This window comes from Arachis ipaensis, chromosome B3 (genome assembly GCF_059453495.1).
Source record: "Arachis ipaensis isolate K30076 ecotype BB chromosome B3, ASM5945349v1, whole genome shotgun sequence".
Classification (NCBI taxonomy): Eukaryota; Viridiplantae; Streptophyta; class Magnoliopsida; order Fabales; family Fabaceae; genus Arachis; species Arachis ipaensis.
This window is the reverse complement of record NC_142438.1, coordinates 21,019,830-21,034,532: the sequence shown is the minus strand read 5'-3', so window position 1 is coordinate 21,034,532 and position 14,703 is coordinate 21,019,830.

Sequence of the window (14,703 nt, the reverse complement as noted above, 5' to 3'; positions counted from 1 at the left end):
GAAAAAAATAGTTGAAGTAAATATCCGCAGACTTTTGAGGTATAATAATGCCCAAAAGTAGTTTCACTCTTCCACGATCCACGATCCACATATATGTATATGGGATTTTTTTTCATATATACAATAAAAAATACAAAATTATTTTGAAGTAAATTTGATTACATTCATAATTTGATTTTTTATATGTAAATCGTCATTTAAAAGGATGATTATGAACTGTTAATTGGAGAGAATAAATTATCTATACCAATATATAATGGGATAGAAATGTTTGGTATCCAATTTCTTCTCCTTATTTTACCTCTATTTTTTTTTTCATTTTTGTTAGACACTATTTTCAATATAACAAACAGCTACCATGTCCTCAATTTTTTTATTTTTTTATAAAAAAAGAATTTATCTCACGACCTCACGACAGAGTATTAAACTGATTCATTTTCAACCCACGACATATTTTAAAACTGATTTACTTCCAATAAAAAACTGCTCCCACTACGTACTCAATTTAAAAACTGAAACCCCAACAGAATTAAATACTTTTTCACTTTCAATTTTGGTCTCGCAAACATTCTTCTTCTCTGCATCTTGCTATCTTTTTGACAAATAGAAATGGAAACTTCACAAAAATCAACAATCACATCATCGTCGATCCAAACAGAATATGCTAGGCGGAAACTACAAACATATGAGTAGTCCAATTGACTACAATTAGACAAATGAGCAGAGCTACCACCATCATCAATTTGATACCGGTAATACGATAACTAATTTTCTTTGTTATGAATTCAATTAGTTTTTAATAATTATATTTTACTTTTGAAACATACATGAATGAAGCGCATGACAATGGAACAGGCACAAGTAACAGACAGAAATCTATAACAATATATAATGTGGATACGGAGTTTTCGTATCCAAATTTACTTTCTAATGTTGCCCTTAATGATAGAGATTTTTCCGTACATGCGTCAGTTACTTTAGATAAAAGAACTTTCACCGTTAACACCAACACATGTTCTTCTATCTTATTTTCATTCTATATTTCACTAATAGTTGTAGAAACCGTAACATCTTCTTCAATTCTTTATTCCAATAATTTATCCATTTAATTAATTTTATCCGTTTTCAATTTTTCTTACTTCTCTGTATGTAACAATTATTTGGATGAATTTTTGTAATTTTCTGAACTAGATAATGACTATGCCAAATGTTGATTTTCGACGCCAAAAGAGGAAAAAAATAATTAGGGGTGATAAATATTTTTTTATGGATCTTATCGTTTTATTTTTGGTATATTCTTTATGTGAGTACTTTATACCAAGTTTGATCTCATTATTCAATTTTTAGTGCTTCTCCTCTCACCATTAGGTGCACTCTTCTATATTATTACTGTTGTCATCATTCTCCTTCCTTGAATATCGTGATTGTATCGTCTCCATCTTTTCCTCGCATTCATTTACTACAATTGCAAATTTTATACCATTTTACTGCGTATATTAATTTCACGCATAACTTTCACCTTCATTTTCCTTTCTCTTCATTTTACTTACCAAACTGTATTCATTTTATCTGATATTTATTTTTTAATTTTTTTTGACATGTATATACCTATCAATACTCTCATAAGTTATTTTGTTAACTCATTCTTATATATTTTTAATTTGTCTTTCACATACAAAGTGATGAACAAAAATGAGAGCTGCCATAATGCTATTATGGTAATTGATTGCGGTTGTGGTTAATAGAAGAAGAAAATAAGAAAAAAAATAAAACAAGACAACATAATAGTGACGGTGAGACGATAATACTAACAGTTATCCATGTAAAAAGAATGATAAGAAAAAATGACAGTGTATAATATGATGAGATGATATAATCAAAATAAAAATTAATAATTTTAAAATAATAATAAAATTAAAAATAATTAAAGATGTTTAATATAAGATTAAAAAAATATTTTTTTATCTATTCGAATTATACATAAAAATAAAGAGTATTTTGAATATAAACTTTTAAATTTGTTTTAAATTAAATAAGATTGAGAAAATAAATAAATTTAATATATAAATAACTAATTTGTAAATCATGTTAGTAAATCTTTATCTTAATTTTAGTATACATAATAATAATATAACTTTTTACCTTTTTTAATTTAAATTTAATTATTTTATATTTTTTACATATCTTAAATAATTTAAAATATTTTATTTTTTTATAATTAATTTTTATTTATTGATATCAAATTTATAATTTTAAAAATAAAAAAATAAAAAAAATTTTTAACTCAATAAAAAAGCGGCTGAACAGACACTTTCAGCCACTTTTTTATTGTTTTTAAGAAATTAATTTTATTTTTTTGTTAATATATCATTCATTCTTTAAATTTATTAGATAAGTATTTTTTATTTTAATGTTGATGTGACTTATTTATATCATATTTTATTAAAATTAAAATTACTATAAACCAAAATATAATTCAAAAAATAATGATAATAATATTATTCTGATTCAAAAAGAGTATATATAAACCAAAATACATGTTAGTTATTTACAAAAGATAATTTTTACTTAAATGTCAGATAAAAATACTATTATTTTAATATTAAATTAAAAAATATATTTTTTTATCTATTAGAATTCTGGATGGAGATAAAAAATGTTTTGGATATAAATTTTTAAATTTGTTTATAATTAAATAAGATTAAAAAAATAAATAAATTTAATAATATTTATAAATAACTAATCTTTAAATAATATCAATAAATTTTTACTCTTACTTTTTAATTTAAATTTATTTTTTAATATTTTACATGTTAAATAATTTAAGATATTTTATTTTTTATAATTTCTTCTTTAATTATTATTAAATTTATAATTTTAAAATAAAAATATAAAATTAATTTCTTAAACTCAATAGAAAAACAGTTCAACAGCAGTGCCTGGTGAGCTGCTAGTGGTTTATAATTTTAATTTAAAAAACAAAAGTAAATTATAGATAAAAACAACGATTTTTAGTATTAAATATTTCAACATAAATCGTGGATGAAAAGTGAAAACACGCTACAAGAGGGGGAAAAAACGCCACCTAAATTTGTATTCTAACCTACAAAGTGATCATGTAGTTGCGATAACAGAGACTTTTGTAAGGAACTTGTGCTGCGAAATTTACACGGGCATGCAGGCCTATTGGGCCCCACAAGATGAAGAAGAGAGCACGCATGAAAATTCTGTTGGTACTCCCAAACGGTCTATATCATAGAAGCTCACTCTCTTACCGTTATTTTTATATAAAATTAATATTTAAAAATTATTAAATAATCAATTCTGTTACGTAACTACTAACTAACAATAATTCTACTAATTTCTGTCAATTTTGTTTATAATTGTGTTTAATAAAAATATTTTTTGTAAATGTGTATAATAAAAATATATTTTTTTATGGTTGTATCTAATAAAAGTATCTTTATAAATGTGTTTCTTTACACATGTTAATGTTAATGGTAATTAAAAATTTAGATTTTTTAAATTTTGAATTTTTACTTTAGAAGATAAAGTATGATCTCTTATCCTTAAATGATTTTTCTCTCATATTTTCTTTTGGTCCTACCTATAAAATAAATAGTGAAAAATCACACTTTACTCTCTAAAGTGAAATTCAAACTTTAGATAATTCAAATCCGATAATTAAAATATAATAATTAATTATTATTAACAATAAATTAGCAGATAATATATTGATATCCTATAAATAAATTAAAAATTTAATTAAATTATTATTTAATATTTTTTAATTATTAACTTTACATAAAAACATTATATATAAATTTTTATCGAAATATATTACTGCATCAATAATTTTTGCCAAATTAAAATGCAGTTATGTATGTATGTCAGTACGTGCGTGTTGATTTGGTTTTTTGTCGGGATTTTTTTTATATAAATTAAAAATATTAAAAAATAAAAAATACTTTTTTACTTCTCTCATCTTTTATCAATTATCATGGTACGTGACATATCCATTTCAGGAAAGAAAAAGGTAAAATAGGTCCTCCATTTTTACCATGGTATGACAAATAGGCCATATAGGGAACAGGGGAAGTAACGGTTAAAGTAGGTCTATTGTTACCGTGGCATGCCAAATCATGGTTATGGTATTTAAGCCAAAATTAACATTTATTTTAAATATTAAAGACAAAGTTAGATCAAATTAAATGTTATAGATACTTTTTATTTTTTTAAATATTTATACTTTGTCGTTATTTTTTATTAGCTATTATACCTTCTCCGAGAATGTGAAGAATATCATGGATACAGTTTTGCATTCTATTCAATAATAAATAAAAAATATTGTTAATAAATCTCTACATAATAATTGTTAAGATTCGATAAACTGTTAAAGTACTTTTTTTAAAAAAAAAATTATCAAACCAATATATTCCCAACCCAATCAGGGCTGATAGATGATAATGACATTACAACTTTTGAAAGGCCCCTGAACTGTTTATATGCGTTGTGCATATTTCAAAGAGAAAGTACTGGTTATTATGATGACAGACTTTTTTCTATTTTTAACTTTTAAGTGACCAAAACAGCCTTAGGCCTGTGCATGAGGGTGCATCCTTAACCACTTTTTGCGTCAAATATCATATTCTTAGCACAAAAATTTGACCATCCAGATAGTTCGACCATAATTGTTTAACTTAAAAGGTGAATCGATAATATGTAAGTCGAAATGTCATAGTATCTATGTTATTTTACGAAAAAGTAGGTTGAAGTATCACAACATAAGTTATTTCATAAAGTCATTAGCATAAGAGTTCGACTTATCATAGAAGGAATCGAGTTGGTAACTTCTAAAAATCGAAATGAGATAATTACACAAAGGCTTTATCTAAAAATACTTTGCGAAATGTGGGACTTAAAAACTAAGGTAAGAAAAGATGTGGAACGTCAAACTTAGGAGTTAAGATTTTTCATGGTCAAAGCAGTGTCGTGACCTGAGAAATAGGAGGAAGCTAGATCGTGGGAAGAGAAAAATACTATACAAATCTATCCTTGTGGTTTATAAATATAAGAGAGGCAAAAATAAAAAAGGGACTTCAATTTAAATACTACATCACATAAAACTCTACAAAATCCAAAATCATGCTGATGACAAGGAGATTTATGGAATGCAAATGCATTTATGGAATGCAAGTGCATGTGAGTGTCTGGAGTCAATTTTTTTTATTCATTTTATTTTTATTATTTTAATTTTCTCTTTTGTTTCATTCCATCAATTTTCATTCCTTTTCAGTTATTTTAATTTATTTCGTTAATTTATTTTAACTTCAACTTATTTGTTATTTCAGTTCTTATTTATTTTATTTCTTTTTCTTGTTATTTTGTTTTATGTTGTTTATTTTGATTCTCTTCTTTCAAGCATTTTATTTTCAAGTTGTTATTTCACTTTATTTATTTTTTTACTTTGCTATTTATCACAAATATTTAGACATATACAGTTTCGATACCTACGCTAAGTAATTCCCAGGTCGAACTCACTCTTTTTCAGATGAGACGAGTATCTGCTCCCCAAACTGAGATCTTGATACAAGCTTGATTTGACACCTTGTCGAAGTTACCAAAAATCAAGTAAAACAAATTGGCACGCCTAGTGAGATCCTGGGTTAAGCTAACGAATCAGGTTGTGTATGTGATTACGCAGTGACAAATTAATAATGTCTGATAGAGTCTCAATTTTGACTGATACGTCGAATAATGATACTGAAGACCCTACAAGAGGCTCCAAGACAGAGGTTGCTCCGTCAACAGGTACTTTAGGTCAAATGATCAATCCTGTCACCACAAAGAGAATCCTATCAACTATACCCGCTACGTGGCCTCCATATAGGTTGCCTCCAAATTATTCTCCACCATTAGAAAATCCCAATATGGGATATATAGGAGGCGCAATCACTACAAGGAACAACTCTTTGTACAATCCTGCACCTCTTCTAGGTTATCCCCAAGTGCGTATACCAACTAATTATAACCCTAATATAGTGAATTCAATGCTTATTAATATTTGATGAATAACCCTCTATATTTAGGATCAGTTCCTATGTCACAACCTACCTCAATAATGCCAAATGTCTTTTTGATACAAGGCGTAGGGGCAACAAGGCTGTCAGTAGGTGGAACACGTACCTCAATTTTTTCAGAAATGTCGAGACAAATTCATGTTGCAATATCGTTTCCTAATACGGTCGAATCCTTGGCTGTGTTTAGACAACAAATCGAGGATAGTCATCACGATTTAGTTAATATGCTTGCTCAGCAGATGGTTACAGTATTGAATTCTATGATAGAGAATAACAATGCTAGAATACAGCAAGTCACTTGACGAGTTGATGACATTGCAGGAGCAATCCATCGACCTTTTGTACCATCTATAGGTGGGATGAATGCTAATAATCTTCCTATAATACTAAATAGAGGAGATGACCCAAACATGGTATTGAATGAGGTTAGAGCAAATAATGCTACTCAAGCTTATGGTCAAATCAAAACTCAAGCTGTCAAACAAATCTTAAATAGAAAAGGTTAAATATAGGGATGACAAATCAACCTTACTTCATATCTCTTTTTGTAGGTGAGAGTGGAGAATCAACTGTCGAGCATGTGGCTCGGTACACAGTCAAAAATGAAGAAATAGCTGGTAATGAATATTTGAAAATGAGGTACTTTCCTTCTTCTCTTACAAAGAACGCCTTTACTTAGTTTTCAAACTTACAACCCAATTCGATCCATAGTTGGGCTCAGTTAGAAAGAAGTTTTCATGATCAGTTCTTTAGAGGTGAAATGAAAGTAATGTTGTTCGATTTATTCACAGTGAAGAAAGAAAAAGTAGAGTCAATTGATGACTACTTAATACGATTCAAGAATATGAGAAACAAGTATTTTACTCCTATTTCTGAACCTGGAGTAGTCAAGATGGCCATCAACGGTCTTGATTTCAACATTTAAAAGAAGTTAGTAAACCATAAATTGTTGGATTTAGCTCAGTTAATTGATAAAGTACAGCAAATTGAAAAACTAAATAAAGAAAAAGAGGAACTATAGACAAATAAAAAAAATTCTTTAACAAGAAAGTAAATTATGTCGACTGTATGAGTGAGGAAGAATCTTACAATGAATATGCCTTTGCTGCAGAATTAAAATATGGACCTCCATATGTGTGTCGATCTCTTAATCCAGCAAAAGATAAAACTCCTTTGTCGGGAAAAGAAACTATTCTTTTGATTTGACAAAAGTTGGACAAATATTTGACATGTTAGTAAAAGACAAATAGGTTGTACTTCCTGAAGGGAAGAGAATGGCATCTGTTTTTGAAATCAGAAATAAAAAATTTTGTAAATTCCATCAAGCATCCGGGCATTATACTAATAATTGTGTACGTTTCAAGGACTTGATATAAAAGACTATCGAGGATGGTCGACTAAAGTTTGCAGAAAAGCCTAAAATGAAAGTAGATTTTGATCTTTTTCAGGTCACATCGAATTTTTCTGAAACAGAGAAAATAAATTTCTCGATCAATATGGCCTCTGTCGAGACCATGGGAAAAGACGATCAGTTCGAACTTGATATCTTTGAAACAGAAAGACCGATTTATCCAAAAGTAGGAGAAGACTTGTTGGAGTTTTTGTTAAGGCAAAGGGAAGAAGAAGGGAATGTCGCCATATGTTCTCGATGTAGTGCTCTATTTGACATAGCAGCTGTTAAAGCTTTCGACTCTTAGAAAAAGAATAGAGAGCAGGTTTACCAAGAGGAATTGAGGCACGCCCAATTAAAACAGGGAGCTAAGAGTCGAGACTCTTTTAGTGCACCTGTCAAATAACAGATGTGCACTATTGTCACAGTCGATCAGAAACCTCAAGGATTGTGACTCGAACTAGAGTTCCTCCCTCTAATGTGTCAAATAATAAATGGGTACAATACAATGCTCCAAACTACTCGAAGAATTATAATTTCAGCGTTCCTAGAGAAGGTTTTGGAAATTGGGCAGGAAACTAAAAGAGAGGTGCTTCTTAACGAGGGGCATGCAGAAGAGGCAGTGGTTAGTGCATTCGCATCTTTAGTAGTTTTTCTTGCATTTCTTATGTATTTTTTAAAGTTAATTACAGTTTCTTTCATCTAAACTGATTGATTTAAGATGTTTTCTATTGTTAATATATTTTCTAAGTACTTTCAATGAAATATAGGTAAGAACAAGAAAACAAAAAAAAGCAAAGGAAACACCATCCAAGGCATAAGAACTGACTTCCAATGCTCAGGAGGGCCGTTCAGCGCCCAAGAAGCCAATCAAGCTGGCGTGCAATGCCAAGGGTGACGTTTAACGCCATGAAATCAAGCTAGGTATTTAACGCCTTCGAAGGCCAAACAAGTTGGCGTCCAACACCACAACTTGGCGTCCAACTCCACAACTTGGCATTTAATGCCCAAAAGATGAAGAAAAATGACGTTCAACGCCTGGGGATCCAAGTTAAACGCCCACAACCAAACTCAAAGTCCAAGTTAAACTCCAAGCCCATGAAGTTAAATTCCAGAAATTCTTAGCACGACCCACTCCTGAGAGATGTAATTTCATTTAAGATTAAGAAAGATTCTGTTAAGATAGGATTTGATTTGATTCTGTTAATTAGGCTATTAAAAGATAAGATTTGGTTTAGTTCTAGCTAGGATTTGAGTTATTGTTATTAGTTATCTTATTCGTCCTAAAGGTGAGATAAGATTTAGTTTTTGAATTTGAAGTTTAGGTAAAAGTAGAATATAAATAAGTGAACGTAGTTTACAGAGGGAGACATCCGGGGGGATCTTCGGATCCCAATCCAATATCTCATACCTTCACTCCTTATTTTGCTTTGTTTTCAATTCACCATGAGTAACTAATTCCTTTTTGTTAAGGATTAGGAGCTTTGTTTACTTTTTCATGGATTATTATTCTAAGGTTTTATTTTATTTTGAAGTTATGTATTGATCTATTTTTAAGATTGAGTTTTCGTTCTTCATCCTTTAAAGGTTAGAAGTATTGAAAAATATTCTAATTCTGTTTTGGATTCTGTTATTACTTTGGAAATTTTAATATCAGAATTAGTTTAAAAACTCTTTCTCATGACTTTTAAACTTGACTAGGAATAGTATTTTAAAGAGTGTGCAATGGTTTCATTCTCATAATTTTCAATTGTTTAGGACTAGTCTTGAATATGTGACATATAATTTGAACTGGAAATACTTTTGAATATTATGTGATATTAAATCAGAATTGTGCTTAACCTCTTTTCTTAATTAGTTGACCAATGTTAATTAGTTAAAGAAAAATTGAATTGCCAAGGAATTGGAATTTAATTATATATGATTTGTCATGGAAAGTTCTTTGCATGCATAAAAATAGATAAAGCATAAGGATTTATTTTTCTAAAAAGTAAACATCTCCGAAATCTTTAACATTCTCATCCCATTGCCTTCTTTTAAATTTATAAACGTTCTTGCTATCACCGCCAGCATTCTTGGTTCATAAGCATTCACATTCTTAGCTTCCGAAATCCAAGTTTATTCAATCTAATTAGAGATTTAATTAGAAGTTGCTTGCTCAATCCTTTAATTCTGGTGAAAACGATATCCACTCACCATGTTATTACTTAAAGCGATTTGGTGTACTTGCCAATATCCAAACACACCAGTTTTATGCCCATCAATGATAGAGTACGATCTTGACGCAACTTCCAAAATGGAGCTCCCTTCATTCCAAGAGTTGTTGCTCAGGCACAGGGTGCTTATGTTGACACAAAGGGTCTATATCCAGAGTTGAGCTGTAACACCTTATCACCCTAAGACTTACCTCTAGCCATAAAGTAAAGGATAAGAAAGTGCCATAATAATTCTAAAGCTCATACCATACTATATATAGATATATAGAAAGAAGTAGTAATACTAGAAGCCCGATAAAGGAGTAATAGCTCAAAATCGTATAAAGCGGAATTACAAAGTGCGAAGCGTTCACATACGATAACTAAACGCGTTGGCATGAAAAGAACAAGACATAGTATATATAAAACCTTGTAGATAGCTCCAGGATACACAAGCTAATAATAATTAAGGCAAACAAACAAATATATATATATATATATATATATATATATATATATATATATATATATATATATATATATATATATATGTATGATATACAAAAAGAGGACTAGTCACAGCCTACGGAGTTTAGGCCAGCTAGTCAAACTAAATACAACAGGATTTTAAAGTTTAAAATAGTAACAACCTATCTCTCAAAGTTTTCAGAAATAAAGCCTCTAAGGCAACAAAGTTAAATATACAAAGGATGAGAGAATAACTACTATAAAAGTAAAGTAGAATAAAATATAAGAAAGATCTTCCTCCGCTCTATTACCATGTTCGCAAACTCATCGAGGAGGGTTGTGACTTGCATCTAAAAAAACAACATATGGTATGAGAACCAGAGGTTCTCAGTATGGTAACAGTGCCCAATATGTAAGATATAAGTTTCAGAATGTAAAATCCATGAAATTAATAAATAATTAGTCAATAAATTAATTATTAGTCAAAAAAATTAGAAAAATTAATTTTTATAATTTAGAGGAGTAGAAATATTAAAAATACGAATTTTGACACTATTTTTAAAGATTTTTTCCCAAAACCAGACAAACGGGCCGAACCGATTGAACTGGACTCAAATCGGGCCCAAAGCCCAACCTATAAAACACCCAAAATGAACCTTCTCTTTTCTTCATTCCTACTGGTACGAGAAGAAGGGAGAGTTACGTTAAAACGTAAACTTAACATCTCCAAAAATTCAATTATCCGTAACTTTCAATCCAGAGCTCCGATTGATGAGCCGTCAATGGCTATGTGTTCGTCTCGGAATTTTCTTCAATTCTATTTGAACAAAGTGGTAAGAAGTTAGAATTTATCTTCCAATTCTCCCTCTCCTTAATATCGTAATTTAGGGTTTGGGTATTAAGAAATTGAATAATTTTGAAGGTTTAGTTGAACTCTAGCAGCGGATAATCACTGATTTTTGTCCAATTAATTCGTGGGTAAGGTAAGGAGCTGTTGAACCTTTGTGAAATATTGAATTAGTGAACCCTATGATGATTATAGTGGTATTGTGCGAAATAGATTGTGTTCTGATTGATTTGGAGTTCAATTGGGCGGTTTAGAACAATATCCGGGTAATTATGCTTGAGGAATTGATGTTTAGAAGCTTGGAGCTTGTGAAAGGAGAGGTTTTTGGGGTGTTCTGTGCTTAAGGAAGAATCGGCCAAGGTATGGTTTTGGTTTCTCGTAGTTAATGTTTAATGTCACGTGAAAACTTAGGCTAGAAGACCTTAAGATAGGAATGAACTGAATGAATTATTGATGGATTGTGTATATGGTATAAGATGTGTGGTTTAGTTGTTGTTAATGATTTTCTATTGGAGTTGGTTGGTTTTGGGAAAGGATTTAATATTGATTTACTTGGTACGACCCAGTGCACTTGCCGGTTAAGTTGTGGATTGTAAAATTCTGCACCAACAGCCGAGAAAGGAGAACCCTAGAGAGATCCTGAAATTGTTGACATGAGGATGATCGCCGACGACCTCACTTGCCACGAAGGAATAGAAGAGAGTCACCCTGACGTGAGGAAGTATATTGGGATCATGAGAGGCAATGAAGATCTAATTCCTAGTCTGCCAGCCTAAAAGGAAGCGAACTCCGCAAAGGAGGTCGAGTCCTAGAAGGCATAAGGATTCTTGGGAATACGTTATTATGGGACAAACTCCATTCGCTTCGCATGTTCTTCATGTCAGACTACCTAAACACTTTGACAAGCTAACATATCTTAAATATGAAGGTAAGTCGGACCCTCAAGAACACATTGGCGCCTTTGAGGCGCGAATGAACTTAGAGGGCGTAGGAGATGCTATAAGGTGTAGGGCATTTCTGGTTATACTATCTGGGTCGGCAATGTCATGGTTTAATACTTTACCTTCTGGTTCTATCTCCTCATTTCATGATATTAAGATATAGTTTCTTGCTCACCTCACTATAAAGCAAACTCAAGCCAAGCATCCCATCTCACTACTTGGTATAGAGTAGAGAGTTGGATAAAGCATTCGAGATTACCTAGATCGCTAGCGCTTTTAGAGGTTAACATGTGAACTCCCGAGGTCGTGTGCCTTTGTCCCATTGCTAGACTACTCAAAGGAGATTTCAAAAAATATCTCACTTCTAGATATGTCAAATCCATGGAAGAAATTCACAAATTGATCTAGAATACATGGGACGAGAATAGTTTTGATCGAACTGACCAACTGATTAAAAAAGTTTTGCAAAATTCACATTTGATAGGTCAGATGGTAAGTTGGTCGATTGAATTATCACAATTTGATATTCAACTTGAACCACGTTGTTGAGTTTGAAAAACTTCAAATGATTGTGATGACCAAACATTGTTAAAAATGTTAATTAGAAATTATTAATTTGATTTGAAGCTTCAGATTATTTGATTAATAATTTCTGTTTTATGTGTAGTATTTTGATCAATGGGCATATGCAACAAAAAGCCCAATAGGTTGGAAAAATATTCAGCATGTGGTACAAAAATACTCAATTAGTGTGGTTGAATTATTTTTGCAGATGGTTTTTGGGCCAAGTATCAAGAGAATAGCCCAAATTTATTTTGTTGTGAGACCATAAGCCTTGGTCTGAATTTGAAAGAAAGAAGAATGGAGTGGAGCATGTATGGTTCGGTACCCACTCCCCTCTTTGATGGAATTCAAATTTAATTAACTTGGATTTAATGCATACATTGGTAACATGAAAGAGAAAGTTTACATTGATTTGATTGCCATTAATGCATTACACGTTACTAGGCATGGGGGTTTGGAAAGTAGAAATTTAACTCATTTTGATTTCTTTCTTTACTTCCATTGAAAGTTTTTCTCTCTTCTCTCTCTAGTTTTCGGTTATTTCATCTGTCAGAAACGAAGAAGATGCAAGCTATTAGAGGTAGAAGCAGTGAAGCTATGAAGAAGCAAGCGGCCAAGGTGATGATGGCCCTTGCAAAAAGATCTACAGTATGGCGTGGCTGAGATCTTTACCACTAATGGCAAGATGTGGTGAAGAAGCCTCAAGATCTCCATACCTAAAATGGTAGAAATCCATTTCGGTCAGAGAAGAAGATCTCTGTAGTATGGCTCATTTCTACTTTTTGTTCATCTATCACAGAAGGTAGCTACTATAGCTACGTGAAGGAGGAAGCAAAAATGGAACAGATAGAGCTATTAAGGATCAAGCATTCATCAAGGGTCAGAAATCCTTCTTGGGGACCAAGTCAAGATGGAAGGCTCAGATTGATGAAGTTTGAAGAAAATGGATGAGAGAGAGGTAATTGCATGTTAGTTTTAGCTTTCGGTTTCCTCTCTCTTCTCTCTGTCTGTACCGGTTTTTGGTGTTGAAGAAGAAGAAGTTGACTCGGTTGAGTCGTTTCAACCTTGTAGGCTTCCTCTTCTATAATAAGGGTGAACAGCCAAGGCTTGAGACAAGGAGAGTAAGCACAGAGTTTTCATAGCTACCCAAGCTAACAGAAGTTTTTCTCCTTCAATGTTTCCTATTTTGTATTTTCTTTAGTTTTGTCTGTCTGAGTCTCATGGTGAAAAAGGCAAACAGTATGAGGTTTGTAAGAAAAAGCCAGTGAGTGAAAAAATGCAGAGTGTACAAAATTAAAGAAAAAGCCATAGGTGTCTTAGAGGTCCTTTGTACATCTATGTGTTGTGTATCATAATTCTGTGGGAATCCCCTTGCAAGTTGGGTTAGCACTTAGCAGTTGAAAGTTTAGTAGGTGACCAAGTCAAGTTCAGGGTTGGGGATAGATTCTGGACTTGTCCTGGATAGGAAGGGTAGTTCATAGGGAGAATTAGTGTTTGTAATCAAGATGATTATAGTGAAATTCCATCATTGTTGTGATGGAGACTGGATGTAGGCTACATTGCACTTAGCAGCTGAACCAGGATACTTCTTGGTGTTATTCTCTCTCTCTCTTCTACTCTATTTCTGTTTCTGTTGTAAAGGAGATAAAATTGAAAAATATCTTCTGACTGGTTACGAGACAAAAAGAAAATATCTCGTGTCTCGTTATGAGACAAAACACAGAAAAATCTCCTGAAGCTAATTTGAAAGGCAGCAAGTATTACTCAGCAAAAAGGGGCTAAGATTCAACCCCCTCTTCTCTTAGCCACTGATTACCATCACACGTTCTGCCATTAAGGCTCAAGTGATGGTTGATATTTTAGCTGAAATAACTTATTCGGCTACCGACTTTCCAATATTGGAGCTTCATGTAGATGGGGCTTCAAATGTAAAACATGGGGGCGCAGATCTCATCCTCACCAAGGGAGAAGACATGGTCATTGAAACTTCCATTAAATTCAATTTTTCCATTTCAAATAATTAAGCCGAGTATGAAGCTTTAATAGCAGGATTGGAGTTAGCCTGGGAAGTCGGTGTAATGGAACTCATAGTATTTAGTGATTCTTAAATTTTAACTTCCAAAATCAACGACGAGTATCAAACTCGGGATCCTTTATTATAGCTATACCTAAAAAAGGTACAGAATGAGATTTTACATTTTAATTCCTTCTACATTAA